The sequence below is a fragment of the Ambystoma mexicanum genome, chromosome 10 (genome assembly GCF_040938575.1).
Source record: "Ambystoma mexicanum isolate Mex_15411 chromosome 10, UKY_AmexF1_1, whole genome shotgun sequence".
NCBI lineage: Eukaryota > Metazoa > Chordata > Amphibia > Caudata > Ambystomatidae > Ambystoma > Ambystoma mexicanum.
Genome location: NC_090932.1, coordinates 1674935327 through 1674950082, shown reverse-complemented (window position 1 = coordinate 1674950082; position 14756 = coordinate 1674935327).

The following is a 14756-nucleotide window of genomic DNA, read 5'->3' as shown; positions in this document are numbered from 1 at the left end:
TTGTGTATGCTTTTCCACCAACTCCTCTCATCAGGAAAGTGGTGTACAAGATGAACAAGGAATCGATGACGCTCATCCTAGTTGCTCCCATGTGGGTGAGACAACCATGGTTTCCACACCTACGCAGGAGCCCATCAAACTCCCAGCCTGGTACAACCTACTGTCCCAGCAACAAGGTCAAACAGTGCACCAGGAACCCAACTCAATGAACCTGGCAGCATGGCTCCTGAGGTCATAGAGTTTGGCCATCTCAATTTACCACAAAGGTGTATGGACATCCTAAAAGAATCCAGGAAACCAAACACAAGGCACTGTTATTTTGACAAGTGGAAGAGATTCGTTATTTGGTGCCAGAATAAACAAATCAACCCAGTTGATTGCACTCCTTCCAACGTTGTGACATACATGCTCCACCTGCTGGATGCAGGATTGGTTTTTAACTCTCTGAAAGTACACCTGGCAGCCCTCTCGGCTTATACCACATCCCATAACAAGGTGTCGTGGTGGAAAGTACCAGTAGTTAAAGCCTTCATGGAAGGAGTAAAGAGACTTCACCCTCCTATTTCGAACCCACCGCCAGGATGGGACCTTAATGTGGTGCTAGCTAAGCTCATGGGCCCCCCTTTCGAACCCATGCATAAAAGTAGTCTCAAACACCTGACTTATAAAACGGCCTTCTTAGTAGCCATTACCTCTATAAGAAGGGTCAGTGAAATTCAGGCTCTGTCAGTGCAGGATCCTTTCTTTACTATCCACAAGGACAAACTGGTTTTACGCGCACACCCTAGGTTCTCACCTAAATTTATATCAAAGTTCCATGTAAACCAGTCCATCGAGCTTCCGGCTTTCTTCCAGAACCCGCAAAGCTCGGCTGAGGTGAAACTACACACCCTAGATGTGCGTAGGGCGGTCCTCTACTATGTAAATAAAACCAGACCGCTAAGGAAAACAGATCAACTGTTTGTCTCCGTAGCTACAGGCAGAGAGGGAGATCGCGTCTCTAAAGGCGCTATCTCGAAGTGGATTATCAACTGTATACAGCTGTGTTACTCTCTTTCTGAAACAACTCTGCCTTTTACGCCAAGAGCCCACTCTACTAGAGGCATTGGGGCCACTCTGGCTTTCATTGCAAATGTTCCCCTCGACACCATTTGCAAAGCAGCTACTTGGAGCTCTATTCACACTTTTACTCAGCATTACTGCATTGACACTCATTCCAAGACAGATACACAAGTGGGACAAGCGGTTCTAAGACACCTGTTTGCTCATGACCCTTCTCACATCCCACCTCCTTCTTCTGGTACTGCTCGCTAATCTATGCACAGCATGTGATCTAAGCAGATTCCACAAGCCTCAGAAGGGATACATTACTCACCGTAATCGTATTTCTGATGCTTGTATCTGCTTAGATTCACATGCGACCCACCCTTCCTCCCCTCCGAGAGAAGGCGCATGATTGCTTGTAGTCTTACCTTTCTGTCTATCTGCTTGGATTATCTGTACTCACGCTACTCCTCATGCTTCCTCATGTCAGAAAAAATACAATCTGAGGATCCTAGACGCGTGAGGGATCTTGGGTACAGTGGACGTCACACTAGGGATAGTATTACTGGCACGCCTGTGTCGACGCCCATTTTCGAGTTTCGAAAAACAAACTGTAATACTCCGCAGCTTCCACTAGATGTCGGCCTATGCACAGCATGTGAATCTAAGCAGATACAAGCATCAGAAATACGATTACGGTGAGTAATGTATCCCATATATATATAATTATGAATATGTTTATATCAGAAAATATGTTGCTGCTTACACACATATATACATATTTGGACTGGGAGTGGTTTTTGTAAATGTAGGTTACATTGCATTCTCTCCTCCTTCTTCAATGATACTGCTATACAATCTATTCTAAGCATGTGAATCCATGAAAGATCCAATGCTGGAGAAGGGAGTAGTTTCTTACCTGTAACTCCATTTCTCCAGCGTTGGTATCTTTCATAGATTCACATGCGCCCACCAGCCTCCCCGGAATGCAATGTGCAAGATATGTGCATAAGCAGGTTCCCCCCTTCTACTTTGGAGGGGCCGAAATCTGACGGGACCCGCGGGGTCGGGGTTTTTATACCATTACGTCCAACGGGGCTTGCGTGGTCGGCCCCGGAGAGGACGTAGACGTGGATAGGACACACAAGTGTCGGAAGTTTTTTCCTATAGGAAACGACTATATATGTGTACCGAGGGTTCCCAGTCTGACGACGGGGAATATTCTAAGCATGTGAATCCATGAAAGATACCAACGCTGGAGAAATGGAGTTACAGGTAAGAAACTACTCCCTTCTCAGGTCCCCAGAACTGACTCCTTCCACCCGGTCCGTCTGGGCCATTTCCAAGATAAGCCTGTGGGTAGGGGGAGAAAAAATGTATCTCTCCTCCTTTTCAGTTCCCGTAGGACCCGAGTTTAGGAATAAAATGCAATCCTGTTCTAGCCCTAGATCAAACTCTTCCATTCCACCCCACTCCCCCTTTTCCAACTGCTCTTCCAAAGGTGGATCATAATATAGATTCTTCTTTTCTTCAAGAGCAGCAGGAAGCTGAAATTACTTTCCCAGTGCTGACCAGGACTTTAAACCTTTTGGATAAAGGGCATGAGCATACCCACTATGAAATTGGGGACTTGAACATCAAAGTAGCTGAAATCCTTGGTATATTAAGCAAATTAGAGGGCCTTAACTTCTCTCAGGAAATCGTAAAGAAGTTATAAGAAATCCCTCCCTCTCTTCCTCCGCTAGTAAGATGTTGAAAGCCACGCAGATACATGAGATTGTTACTAAAGAGATTTCCTCACAAACAGCGTCTCTTTTGGATCCCAAGGACCAAAATCTGACGAATGCCGTTCAACCATCTTTGCTTAATCAATCACTGGGTAAATTGGTAGAACTAAATCTTATGACAAAACTGGTAACCCAGAACCTTGACCAGGCTCAAAAGTTAAACTCAATACAGAAACAGTTGGAGGGCATAATGGCTCTAAGCCACTCTCGGGAGCTCCCTTCATCGGCTGTGTTGGTGGGCAGGGAAATATTGGATAGTCCAACAATGCTTACTGACATTCTCGAGGAGGAAGCAAGAGATTCGGCGATAGAGAAACAAGCGCAGACAGCCAGCTAAGGGGCTGGAGAAAAAAGTAATTTTAAATTTTTCATTTCTCGTAAAGAGAAAAAACGCTATATGAAGGCCCTTAAGCGTAGCGCTCTGAAAGAGACTGTCAGAGAAAAAGGGTTCTACCTTGGTTAAAGGCAAGAAAACGGGGAAAGCAAGGGCTTCAGCGCAAAGTAGCTCACAGTTGACAGTATCTCGGGAGGAAGGTACGCTTGATTTGAGTCAATTAAAGAGGCCCGTCAAACAGCATTAGAGCTAACAGATAATCAGCAGAACCTGGGCTCTCTGCCAAGCGGGGTAATGATAAAACTGAAGAACAATGGAAAAGATATTTCTTTTTGTAAAAGGGAAGAAGGGGCTCTGGCAAGAGACACTGTCCTCCGCTTTGAAGGTGACGTCTCACTCTAATAACTTTAAGGGGAAACAAAAGACACTTGTGGGGGAACAGATTTCGGTTAGCTCCCAAAATAACTTGCTTAACTTTATTTTTTTTTTTTAAAAGAAAGCTTCCCCGGGTGAGATGGCACAGCGCATCGAATACTTACCTACAAAAGATGAAACATGCCTCGTTAGAAAGGGGGAAGGACCACCAAGGGTCGGCTCAACGCATTTCCTTATACCAGCTAAGAGGGTTTCACACTCTTTGCCTGGGCAGACGTTAGATCCTATAATTTCTAAAACTGAAATTGTAATCGCGGCTAAGGCAGTTGACAAGAACTTGCATAACCTGTTTCGCCATGTAGAGGGTGTCTCTTCGGTTGGCCTCCATCCTGAAGTTCAGGAGAAGGAGGATGTAATGGCTACCAAGACCTCCTCTCCCATAAGTGAAGCGGTTGGAATAGCCGTGGAAGATTTTGTAGTCATGGACTCTGTACCCTCGACTAGAATGAGCACGCATTCAGCCCTTCTGAAGCGGTCACCAATAACAAAAGTGATTGAGGGGGACCTGCTCGAAGTGAATGTATTAATACAAGGAATATTGGACCAGGCAAGACAGAAAGACTTACTCCCCCCAGCCCCACCCCCCCCCCCCCCCCCCCAGCCCCACCCCCCCACACCCAAATTATTCTCTCAATTCTTGGAGGCGATGAGCTTTTAACAAATGAATTATGTATAGATGGAAGAAAAGAATCAGGTATGAATGGAACTGGAGTGTAGAAGGGCTTTGATAGACTCAGCATACTCGGGTACTGAAGCCACGTTGAGATTGCTAGTAAAATCATCGCTACAAGATCATGTGACTGCAGTGAAATCTAAGGAAGAGTCTTCCCGAGAGGTAGCAGAGGTGAGTCAGGGCTTTACTGGCCCTGTGAGTGAGAAGGACCGTTATCCCGAGCAAAAACTCAATGCACCTACTCGAGGGGCAAACTGGTCAGAGGTCTCTAAAGGCAGGGACACCATATATACTAATAAGCCAGAGGAAAGTCAGCGCGTTGAGGATGAGAATGCCACCCCAAGCAACTACCCTAACACTTTATCTAAGTGTAACCTGGATCACACTCGCTGTTGAAAGTCAGCCTTTCCAGATTACCCGAGTGTAATTTTGTATTACTTATTTGAACAGGACTCTCGAGTCTCTCTAAGGGCAGAATCTTCGCAATGTGCAATGAAATTGAAGCACTTAGGACTGTCTCCTTGGCGGACACCAAACTGGTAGATTTAATTCATCCGGATCGTTATGATTGGGCTCCCACCCCCACCCCAGGGACTCTAGGTCCTCAAGTGGGACCAAACCAGAACAAAAAAAATGGCAGAGTAGGCCTGAACATAGAGCAAGCCAAGCCTGGGGATACGCCAGAAGAGTAAACTAGCTGGAGATGGCTAACCTTGGCGCTGAGAGACTCTATCGCTCAGCTAAAGGATATGAAGGCCTATCTTTAATGTGAACGGCCTTTCTGCTTTGTCATGGAACTCAAGAGGTTACTCTCTCTTGAGTTCCCCCGGAAGTATGTGGAAAACGAACCCAATACTCGGTTGTGTGTTTGCAAGAAACCTGGATGACCGGGACTTTTGTGATGGATGGATACTCATGTTTTCAGGAAATGGCCACGCAGGGCATTTTGGGCCGTCCTTCACGGGGTCTCTTAATGGCCTTCCAGATTAAGGGACCCTTGAAAGTTAACAATTATAAATAGATTGCAACTGGATTTGTATCATTTCTTCTTGAGATGACAATACAGATAGGGAAAACCCTAAAGCTAATCATTAATATCTATTGGTCTGCAAAATGCAACTTGGAAGAAGCGCTCGTAATATTGAATACTTAGGTTTCTACAGAAATTTCGACACATCCGGGTCTTCAAATTATGGTTCTGGGCGACTTACATGCGAATCTGTCCTCTGACTCACACTCTGGATTGGAACTAGATTCTTTCAAGTATATTGAGATGAATGTCCTAGGTAGTAATAACCGAAAACTAAGGCTGGGGAAAATGTGGCTTTCATTGGTCGAATGATGTACACTTGTCGACTATTGAATGTATATATATTTCTGAGGCTTGTGGAATCTGCTTAGATCACATGCTGTGCATAGGCCGACATCTAGTGGAAGCTGCGGAGTATTACAGTTTGTTTTTCGAAAGTCGAAAATGGGCGTCGACACAGGCGTGCCAGTAATACTATCCCTAGTGTGACGTCCACTGTACCCAAGATCCCTCACGCGTGTAGGATCCTCAGATTGTTTTTTTCCGCCATACTGGTCGGAAGCATCTTGCGGAGTTCCCTGGCCTTAGCCATACTTTTGCTGTTATTATAATTTTAATTCTTATTCATTCCCTTCCCCACCCCAACGTCGACCCTCAACCTCGACGACGGCTGGAGAAGTCATCGACCGTCGACTGCTGCACGACGGATCTGGGCCTCGGTAGGCCGCTGGCCTCGGCCCGGGCCTAGTAGGCCGCTGGCCTCGGCCCTTACAAGTAGGGAGAGTGGGGGGTGGTACATACTCTTCACTCTTGATATATAGTTACATTTATATATATTCCTACACTTAGCAGCCCGCTGCCTTAAGGTGCGTATGGAGGGTACCCCTTTTCAATTCTGCCCCAAGTGCAATCGCAAATACCCTTGGGTCGACAGGCACGCCACGTGCAATCTCTGCTTGCCGAGGGATCACCCCGAAGCGAACTGCAGAGCGTGTAGTAGGTTTAAACCTAAGACACTTAAGGACCGTTCGACAAAGCGTTGGGCCCACCACGCCAGGCAGGAGGCCATGGCAGCGGAGGGCGCCTTCAGCGATGGCAGCGACGCCGTACTTTCGGACGGCGAGGGCATTACGGCGTCGAAAGACAGCCGACGAGCGCAGGTCCCCGACCTCGGAAGGTCGTCCGGCAAGGCGGCTATGGGGAAGACCCCCGGCGACGCAAGCGCTACACACCTAACACACACTAAACACACTAAGACCAACCGGACCTCGACGACGTCGACTTCCCGGAAAGAGGCACAAAAAGAACGGTCCGACTCGGTGTCCTCTGGGCGCTCTCGATCGAGATCGCCTCACGACGCAAGGCAATCATCCACTCTTGCCAAGAGTGCCTCGCTACACACACTAACGGAAGTTCGATCGTCGGGAGACGAAGACGACTTCCACCCCCAGGCCGCGCTCCAAGATACCGAGACCGCGGTTAACACCAGTGAGGCCCCACGCCCGAAGCACACAGATACCTTTCCAGACCCTCGACGCCAGGCGTCGAAAGTCTCTGGGGCCCCCAAGGGACAGGGAAAACATTTTTCCACGCACGGAGAAGGGGGGAAACAGCGGAAAGCACAGCCTTCCACCCCTGTAAAGCCTAAGCAGACAAGCAAACACAAGTCTACCCTTGAAAATAAATCACCTGCTAAAGTAATACCCTGTTCCAGGGAATGGTCCAGTGAAGACATAGACAGGGTTATGTCTAGGATGTCTTCCTTGGCTGATTTTTATGATAAGAACCCAGAACACTTTCTTTCATATAACCCTCAAGGGGCCACACCCTCAGGCTCCTCCGATCCTATCCCGCTAAGTAAAAAGCCCCGGGTCGAAAGACCTGAACCCTTCGAGGTTCAGCCTTACTCCACTCCATATTCTACTCCACTCCCCAGTTATCAGGGACAAGTTTTCCCTGAAGAGGACCAGGAGTTTGCAATTATGGAAGAACAAACCGGGACAGATTACTATGCAGAGGATGAGGACCTGGAGGAGGGAGAAGATGAGCAGGAAATTTACAGAGTAGATTCCCCAGTACAAAGCGAAGCCCCAGTTACTGACTCTCCAGTTGATAACCAGCCCCTCCTTAACGAGGTTCTCGCTCGAGCAGCGGAACACTTCCACATCGACACCCACGGTGTACAGGAGGAAAGGGACTTCGCGGAGGAGTTTGTAGGAGAAAGAAGACCGGTCGCTCAGACCATCCCTATCCTCAAATCCATCCAACGAAGAATAGATCCTTCCCTGGTGAATCCTAACCTCACCAGAGCTGTCAACCCCAGAATTGAAAAGATTTTCCGGGCAGCCCAGTCTGACCCTCTGTATATAAAGGGACATCTTAAACCAGATTCCCTAGTGGTGACTGTGATGCCGGAAATGCATCTGAGGGACAGGGCCTCTGAATCCTTGTCCTTTTTCTGTTTTTACCGTGTGTTCTGTCATGTTTTCTGCCCAGGAGTCCATGAGGGACTCCTGGCAGTGCAGCTCTCTTTTGGTTTGGTGAACAGACCCATGGGATACCCTTATGGCACCCATGGGTAGGGGTACAACCCTGTGCCCCTAGTGTATGTTTTTGGGCACCTGTGGGTGGCCCACAGAGCAGGGTATGGGCTGGTGGCAGCTCCATGCTGAATTTGACAGGTGCTCTGGGTGTCCTCCATTTTGGGATACCCAGGCCCTGCCATTGGAATCAGTTGATTCCTGATAGGAAACAAGATGGCCCCTGTGGCCTCTTGCTTTCTATTGCCTGTTATCTTGTTTTTCCCAAAGTCCTGGGAAGCCCTGACTCTGTCCCTTCCCCCTGACTGGCTGTTGGGTGGAAGTTCCATATATGGTGTTGTTGTAAAGGCCCAGCTAGACTGACTGGAGCCTTCCCAGTGACTGTATGTTATGGGTACCTCCTGTGGGTGGGACCTGGGTGAATGGAGTGTGTGACCAATATACACTCCTTGTTGTGGTTGTCTGGTTTCTGGCATGAGAGACAAAGACTGAGACAGCCCTGCCCGAAACTGGCCTGAATGCAGTGTGTAGTGTTGAATGGCTGGGTACTTGTCCCAATCCACATTCCTTGTTGTGAGTGTCTGAAAGGGAGGAGTGTGGCCTGAATGCACTGTGTGCCTGATTGGCTGACTGACTGCATGAATGCCCTTCTGTGTGATTGGCTGCTGTGTGTGTGCCAGCAGTGTGGATGAGAGACAGAATAGTATATCTGGGGACCTCTCACCACTGGAAATTGTTCAGAAGCATTCAGAAGCTGAGTCTCCACTCAAGAGTAACTGGATTTGCTGATCCTCGACGTCCAGCTGGAAGAAGAAGACTTGCTGTGGCATTTGCTTCGACGGAACTGAAGGTTGTCGAAATCGTCGAGGACTGACCCGAGAGAGGACCTGGTAAGGCGCCCTCTTCCCGTGCTCCGAGGGACCATCGAGCACCGCTGAATCTTCGCCGAAGCGCCCTGGAAGTCAGACCCTCGAAAGGCTGCCGACCCGAGACGGGACCGCCGAGGAGATCGAAGTGAAGCACCCGGACCTCGACGCTGTCGAAGTCCATTGCCGTCGACCAGGGTTCGCAGGTCTGTGTAACCGCTGGAGGCCCGTCGAAGTTGTGTTGCCCAGCCGTGGGAACCACTTGACGCCGTGCCGCCGACGACCGGAGCCGTCCGCTCCTTGCCTAAGAACATTTGACTCGAAGGACTCCCTCGTCCGCACCGTCGACCGCTTTTGCCCTGCCGGAGAAAGTCGAGGACGACCAACGCGCCGAGGAGAATCCGCCGGTGGGTTTCCCGCCACCTCACGATCCCAAAGACTCGAGCGACTCGACGCCCTTGCTGGGCTCCCGTCTCTACAATCTTTGCGGTCCAGAACTATTGTCATCGAGGTGCCCCGCACACCTCCGCCTTGCAGGACGCCGACGCCCCGACGCCGACGAGCACCGCTCGGACGAAGCTGCCGCCTCTTCGACATCGTTCTACCTCGTTTGTCGACGGACGTTCGACGCCCCGTGCCTCCCGCTTGAAAGGGAAGGCATTCAAGAAGGGCCGTCGATTCCCCGTCGCCGAACCCCGAGGTCTTCGACGTTTCTCTACGCCTCTCGACGATCCGTGACTCCTGCTTAAAAGGGGGTCATTCAAGAAGGATCTGTCGACGCCTCTTCGAAGAACTCGACTCCACCAGGTACATTGGGGGGGTAAAAACATTGTAGGAGAGAATAAGACTGTTGAACAATATATGGACTGGGCTTGTGTCATATCCCTTTATTTTACAGGTTGCCCAGGTGGGGGGATCTCCACACAGAACTGTGTCCAGTAGCTAGGGCCAGTATTCTGCCTATTGTTTCAACCATCTTTTATCTCTCCTCTCTCTATTGCTGGTTTCCTTCTTATTGATCTGTGTGCCATTTTTACAGTATTGTGAATGCACTTTAATGAGGTCTAATATTAGTGGTACCACTTTAGAATTGTAGATATTTATCATTATTGGTTTTCCTGAGCACAAAGTGCATTGTTGTGATAAGTGTACATAACCCTTGAATATTAATTATATAAAGACTGTGTTTTCAGTAATACAGTGTGTGGACATTCCTTTGAGGGGGGCTTGGGGATACACTGTACTTAAGAACCAGCCTGCATCACCTCCTGAGAAGCTAGGCCTTGATTGCTCGTCCATCGCTACCGTAATCGAGAATCTTGGCTGGGGTCTTCTGTGCCTCTCCTCTACCATATAGAGAGCGGAAGTACAGACCCCCCCACCGGTCTTGACAAGCTGGTGGCAGCGGTGGGATGCTTATGGTTTTAAGACTCAGTGTATAACCGTGCCACTTACAAAATATCCGCACTTTATTAGATTAAGGTTTGGGTGTGTACCAAATAACTGCATTACAGGCAATGGAGCCCATTGCAAATGGTAAATTGACTCGGATGAGCTTAGAGGCTCTCCAGAGTGCTTGTGAAGCCAGGGAGTTGGACTTTGTGGATAAGTCTAGGGCTGAGCTGATAGCTGCCCTGGTGGACTACCAGACTGATGGTGAAACCCTTGATGAAGGGGGGGATGCAACCAGTGAGGACTCTGCCCCTGGGGTTGTCGCTGAATCTGTTTCTGGGAATGCCACCATTCCTGCTGCCTCTGTTCCAAACCCCAGCAATTCCATGGAACTTGAGTTATTAAGGATGAAATTGGCCTTTGAATATCGCAAGTTGGAAATAGAAGCTGAGCTTAAGAAAGAGGAGCTGGCACAGCAAGTGGAACTCAAGAATAGGGATCTTGCGCTCAAAGACAAGGACACTGAATGTCAGAGAATCCAGCTAGAGAGAGCTAGAGTGGAGACTTCAGCTAGACCAATTGAGAGTGGCAGGTCCCCAGCCACCAAGTTTATGAAAGATTTGGTTGGTGTGTTTGTGGAGGGTTCAGATATCCTCCAATGGATTGAAGCGTTTGAAATGGCTTGTGCAATTCATGATGTAGATAAAAGAGATTGGGCTAAGTGTTTGTTAAGCAGAGTGCCTCAAACTGGATATGACTGTATTCTGAAGCTGAGTGTGGAAGAAAGGGGTCAGTATGAGTGTATGAAGTCTGCTTTGATTGCCAAGTTTGGCAAGACACCTGCCCAATACCTTAAAAGGTTCAGGGAATTTAAGAAAAGAGAGAATGTGTCTTGGGTTGACTGGGTGAGTACTGCGCACATGAACATGATGGGGTGGATTGATGGATACAAGGTGAAAACTTTTGTTGAGTTGTCCCACCTCTTGTTTTTTGAGCATTTTTCTGAAGCCTGTTCACCAGAGCTGCGTCAGTATGTGGCTGACCAGAACATTTTGGACCCCTTTAAGCTGGCTAGGTTGGCTGACAAGTGGGTCTCCCACCGGGTGTCCCCTAAGGACTCCAGTGGGAAGGACAAGGACAAAGAAAAGGGGGCCTCTCAGAAAGCTGAGGAGTCCCAAAAGCAGTCACAGTCGGGTAAACCAAAACCTTCCTCTCCTAAGACCCAAAAATCTAGTGGGGATAAGTCCTCTGTGGGTGGGAATAAGAGTAGTGGTCCACCTGCTGCAAAGCAGGCTCCCAGTGGTTCCAGTACCGTACCCCGCACTCCTGGCACTTGTTGGGATTGTGGGGCTCTGGATCACAAAAGGGGTGACCCCAAGTGTAAAGGTAAGGCACTTGGAGTACAGGCTGTCAGCCTGACCTACCCTTACCCCGTGTCTGAGGTGGAGGCCACTGTCCTCCCCTCCTCTACAGGAATCACATTTGGTGCTCCAGTAGAGATTTCCTTAGTGTCCCTTGGGGCCTGGGACCAGTACGCAGAAGTACTGGCGACTATCCCACAGAACACCCGTAGATTTTTGAGAAGTGTCCTCTTGAATGGCCAGCCTTCTACTGGTTTGAGAGACACTGGGGCAAGCATGACAGTGGTGGACAGGACCCTGCTCAAGCCAGAGGACTATGAAGGTGCTCCTCTGCAAACCACCAGGTTAGCTGGTGGGCCTCCCAAATTATCGCCTGTAGCCCTAGTCACACTCATGATTGGAGACAAGACAGCAAAGCTTCCTGTCCTGGTTCAGGACAATGTCCCTGCTAACATTCTGTTAGGAAATGATCTAGTAGAGTTGGGGTTGATCTCGGATGGTCTTCCCATGACTGCTGCTGCAGTCACTAGGTCACAGGTGACACCGGGTCTGGCTGTGAGTCAGGTATCCGAGCCAAAGGCGAGGCCTAAGGCAAGAAGAAGGAAGACCAAGAAGGCCACCTCTGTGGAGGGAACACCTTCTCTTCCTGCTGTTCCGACAGCACCCAATGGGATCCATGCTCCGGACGGGCTGGGTCCAGCGGAAAACCCAAACTCAACTCCTGTGGGAGAAGAGACAGAAGACTCTCCTGTGGGAGAGGTTCTCAACCCGGAGGATCATCCCGACCTTCAATGCTTGTTAGCTGAAGGGGGACCCTCCCGGGCAGACTTCTGTAAGGGACAGAGAGAGTGCCACTCTCTCGAGGGCCTGAGGAAACAGGCCCTGTCCCAGGCACAAGGTGAAGTGCCTAGGACATTCAAGATTTATTGGGAGGGTGAGCTCCTTGTTAGTGAGCCCACTAAGCCCGAACCTGGTGCCCGCAAGAGGTTGGTGGTACCCCAGGTTTACAGGCCCTTCCTACTGCAGTTGGCGCATGAGGTGCCCTTGGCTGGTCATCTTGGGACCAAGAAGACTAAGCAGAGGCTCTCTGCCCATTTCTACTGGCCACGGATGGGAGTAGAGGTGGAGTCCCACTGCAGGACCTGCCCAACTTGTCAGTTGTCTGGCAAGACTGGAGGCAGGGTCATTGCCCCACTGCAGCCATTACCAGTGGTTGGCACACCATTTGAGAGGGTGGGCATCGACATCGTCGGTCCCCTTGACCCTCCCACTTCAGGTGGACATCGGTTCATCCTGGTCTTGGTAGATCATGCCACCAGGTACCCTGAGGCAATACCCCTTCGGACTGTTACTGCCAAGGTGGTTGCCAGGGCTCTCCTGGGCATTTTCACCCGTGTTGGATTCCCCAAGGAGGTTGTCTCTGACCGAGGATCCAACTTCATGTCTAGTTACATGAAAACCATGTGGAAAGAGTGCGGGGTAACCTACAAGTTCTCCACCTCTTACCACCCCCAGACCAATGGTCTGGTTGAGAGATTTAACAAAACTCTCAAGGGCATGCTAGGTGCTTTGGAAGAGCCCCTAAGGAGGAAATGGGATCTCCTCCTGCCATGCCTGCTGTTTGCTTACAGAGAGGTACCTCAAGAGGGTGTTGGTTTCAGCCCCTTTGAGTTACTCTTTGGACATCCCGTGAGGGGGCCCCTCGCCTTGATCCGAGAAGGCTTGGGAGCCACCCCTCCAGGTCCCGCCAAGCAAGTGGGGGACTATGTGTTAGGCCTCAGGCGGAGGATGACACAAATGATGGGTCAGGCAACAGCAAATCTCAAGGCCAGCCAGGAATTGAATAAGTACTGGCATGACCTGAAAGCTTCGCAAGTGGATTGGACTCCGGGACAGGAAATCCTTGTGATGGAGCCTACCAAGCCTAGAGCTTTGGCAGACAAGTGGACTGGACCCTTCAGGATCATCTCCAAGATGGGCGAAGTCAATTATCTGGTGGACATGGGAGCCTCTGGGGTAGCCCCCCAGGTATTCCATGTCAACAGGCTCAAGCCTTTCCACAGGCGAGCAGAGGTCTCATGTCTCTTGCTAGCTTCAGGGCAAGAAGAGGATGAGAGTGAGCCCCTTCCTGATTTGCTGCATAGCAACCCTCAGGATGGCTCAGTGGAGGGAGTACAACTCTCTCCCGATTTGACAACAGAGCAGCAGAGGGCCTGCCGGGCTTTGCTCCAGCAGTATGCCCCTCTGTTTTCACTGACACCGGGCCTTACACCGTGGTGTAAGCACGAAATTGACACTGGTGACAGTGTGCCTGTCAAAAGCAGGAGCTATCGTATGTCAGATACCGTCAAAAACCACATCCAGGCTGAGGTCGCCAAGATGTTGGATCTGGGTGTTATTGAACCCTCCACCAGTCCCTGGTCCAGTCCAGTGGTCCTTGTCCCCAAGGCAAGTTCCCCGGCGGGTACCAAGGATTGGAGGTTCTGTGTGGACTACCGAGGAGTCAATGCCGTCACCAAAACTGACGCGCACCCATTGCCCAGGGCTGATGAGCTCGTGGACACTATAGGTGCTGCCAAATTTGTGAGCACCTTTGACCTTACCTCAGGCTATTGGCAAATAGCTCTGACGGACCATGCCAAGGAAAAGACGGCATTCTCCACACCTGAGGGACTCTACCAGTTTAGGGTCATGCCCTTTGGGTTGAAGAATGCCCCTGCCACCTTCCAGAGATTGGTCAACCATGCGCTCAGTGGGCTGGAAGCCTTTTGTGTGGCTTACTTAGACGACATTGCCGTCTACAGTTCCACCTGGGAAGAGCATTTGACACATCTGGATAAGGTGTTGCAGGCCTTGAAAAGGGCTAACCTCACTATCAAGGCCACCAAGTGCCAGATAGCTCAGGGGAAAGTTACCTATCTTGGTCATGAGGTAGGAGGGGGTCAAATCCAACCTCTCTCCAGTAAAGTACAGGACGTACAGAACTGGGAGACTCCCACTACTCAAACCCAGGTGAGAGCCTTTTTGGGCCTCACTGGGTACTATCGCAATTTCATGGCAGACTATGGAACCATAGCTGCACCCCTGACAGCTCTAACTTCACCCAAACAGCCTAGGAAGGTTAATTGGACTGAAGACTGTCAGAGGGCCTTTGATGGCTTGAAAGAAAGTCTGTGTAGGGCACCTGTGTTGAGTGCGCCTGACTACAGCCGACCCTTTATCGTCCAGACGGATGCCTGCGACACCGGAATTGGAGCTGTCTTGTCCCAGTTAGATGACAAAGGGAGAGAACAT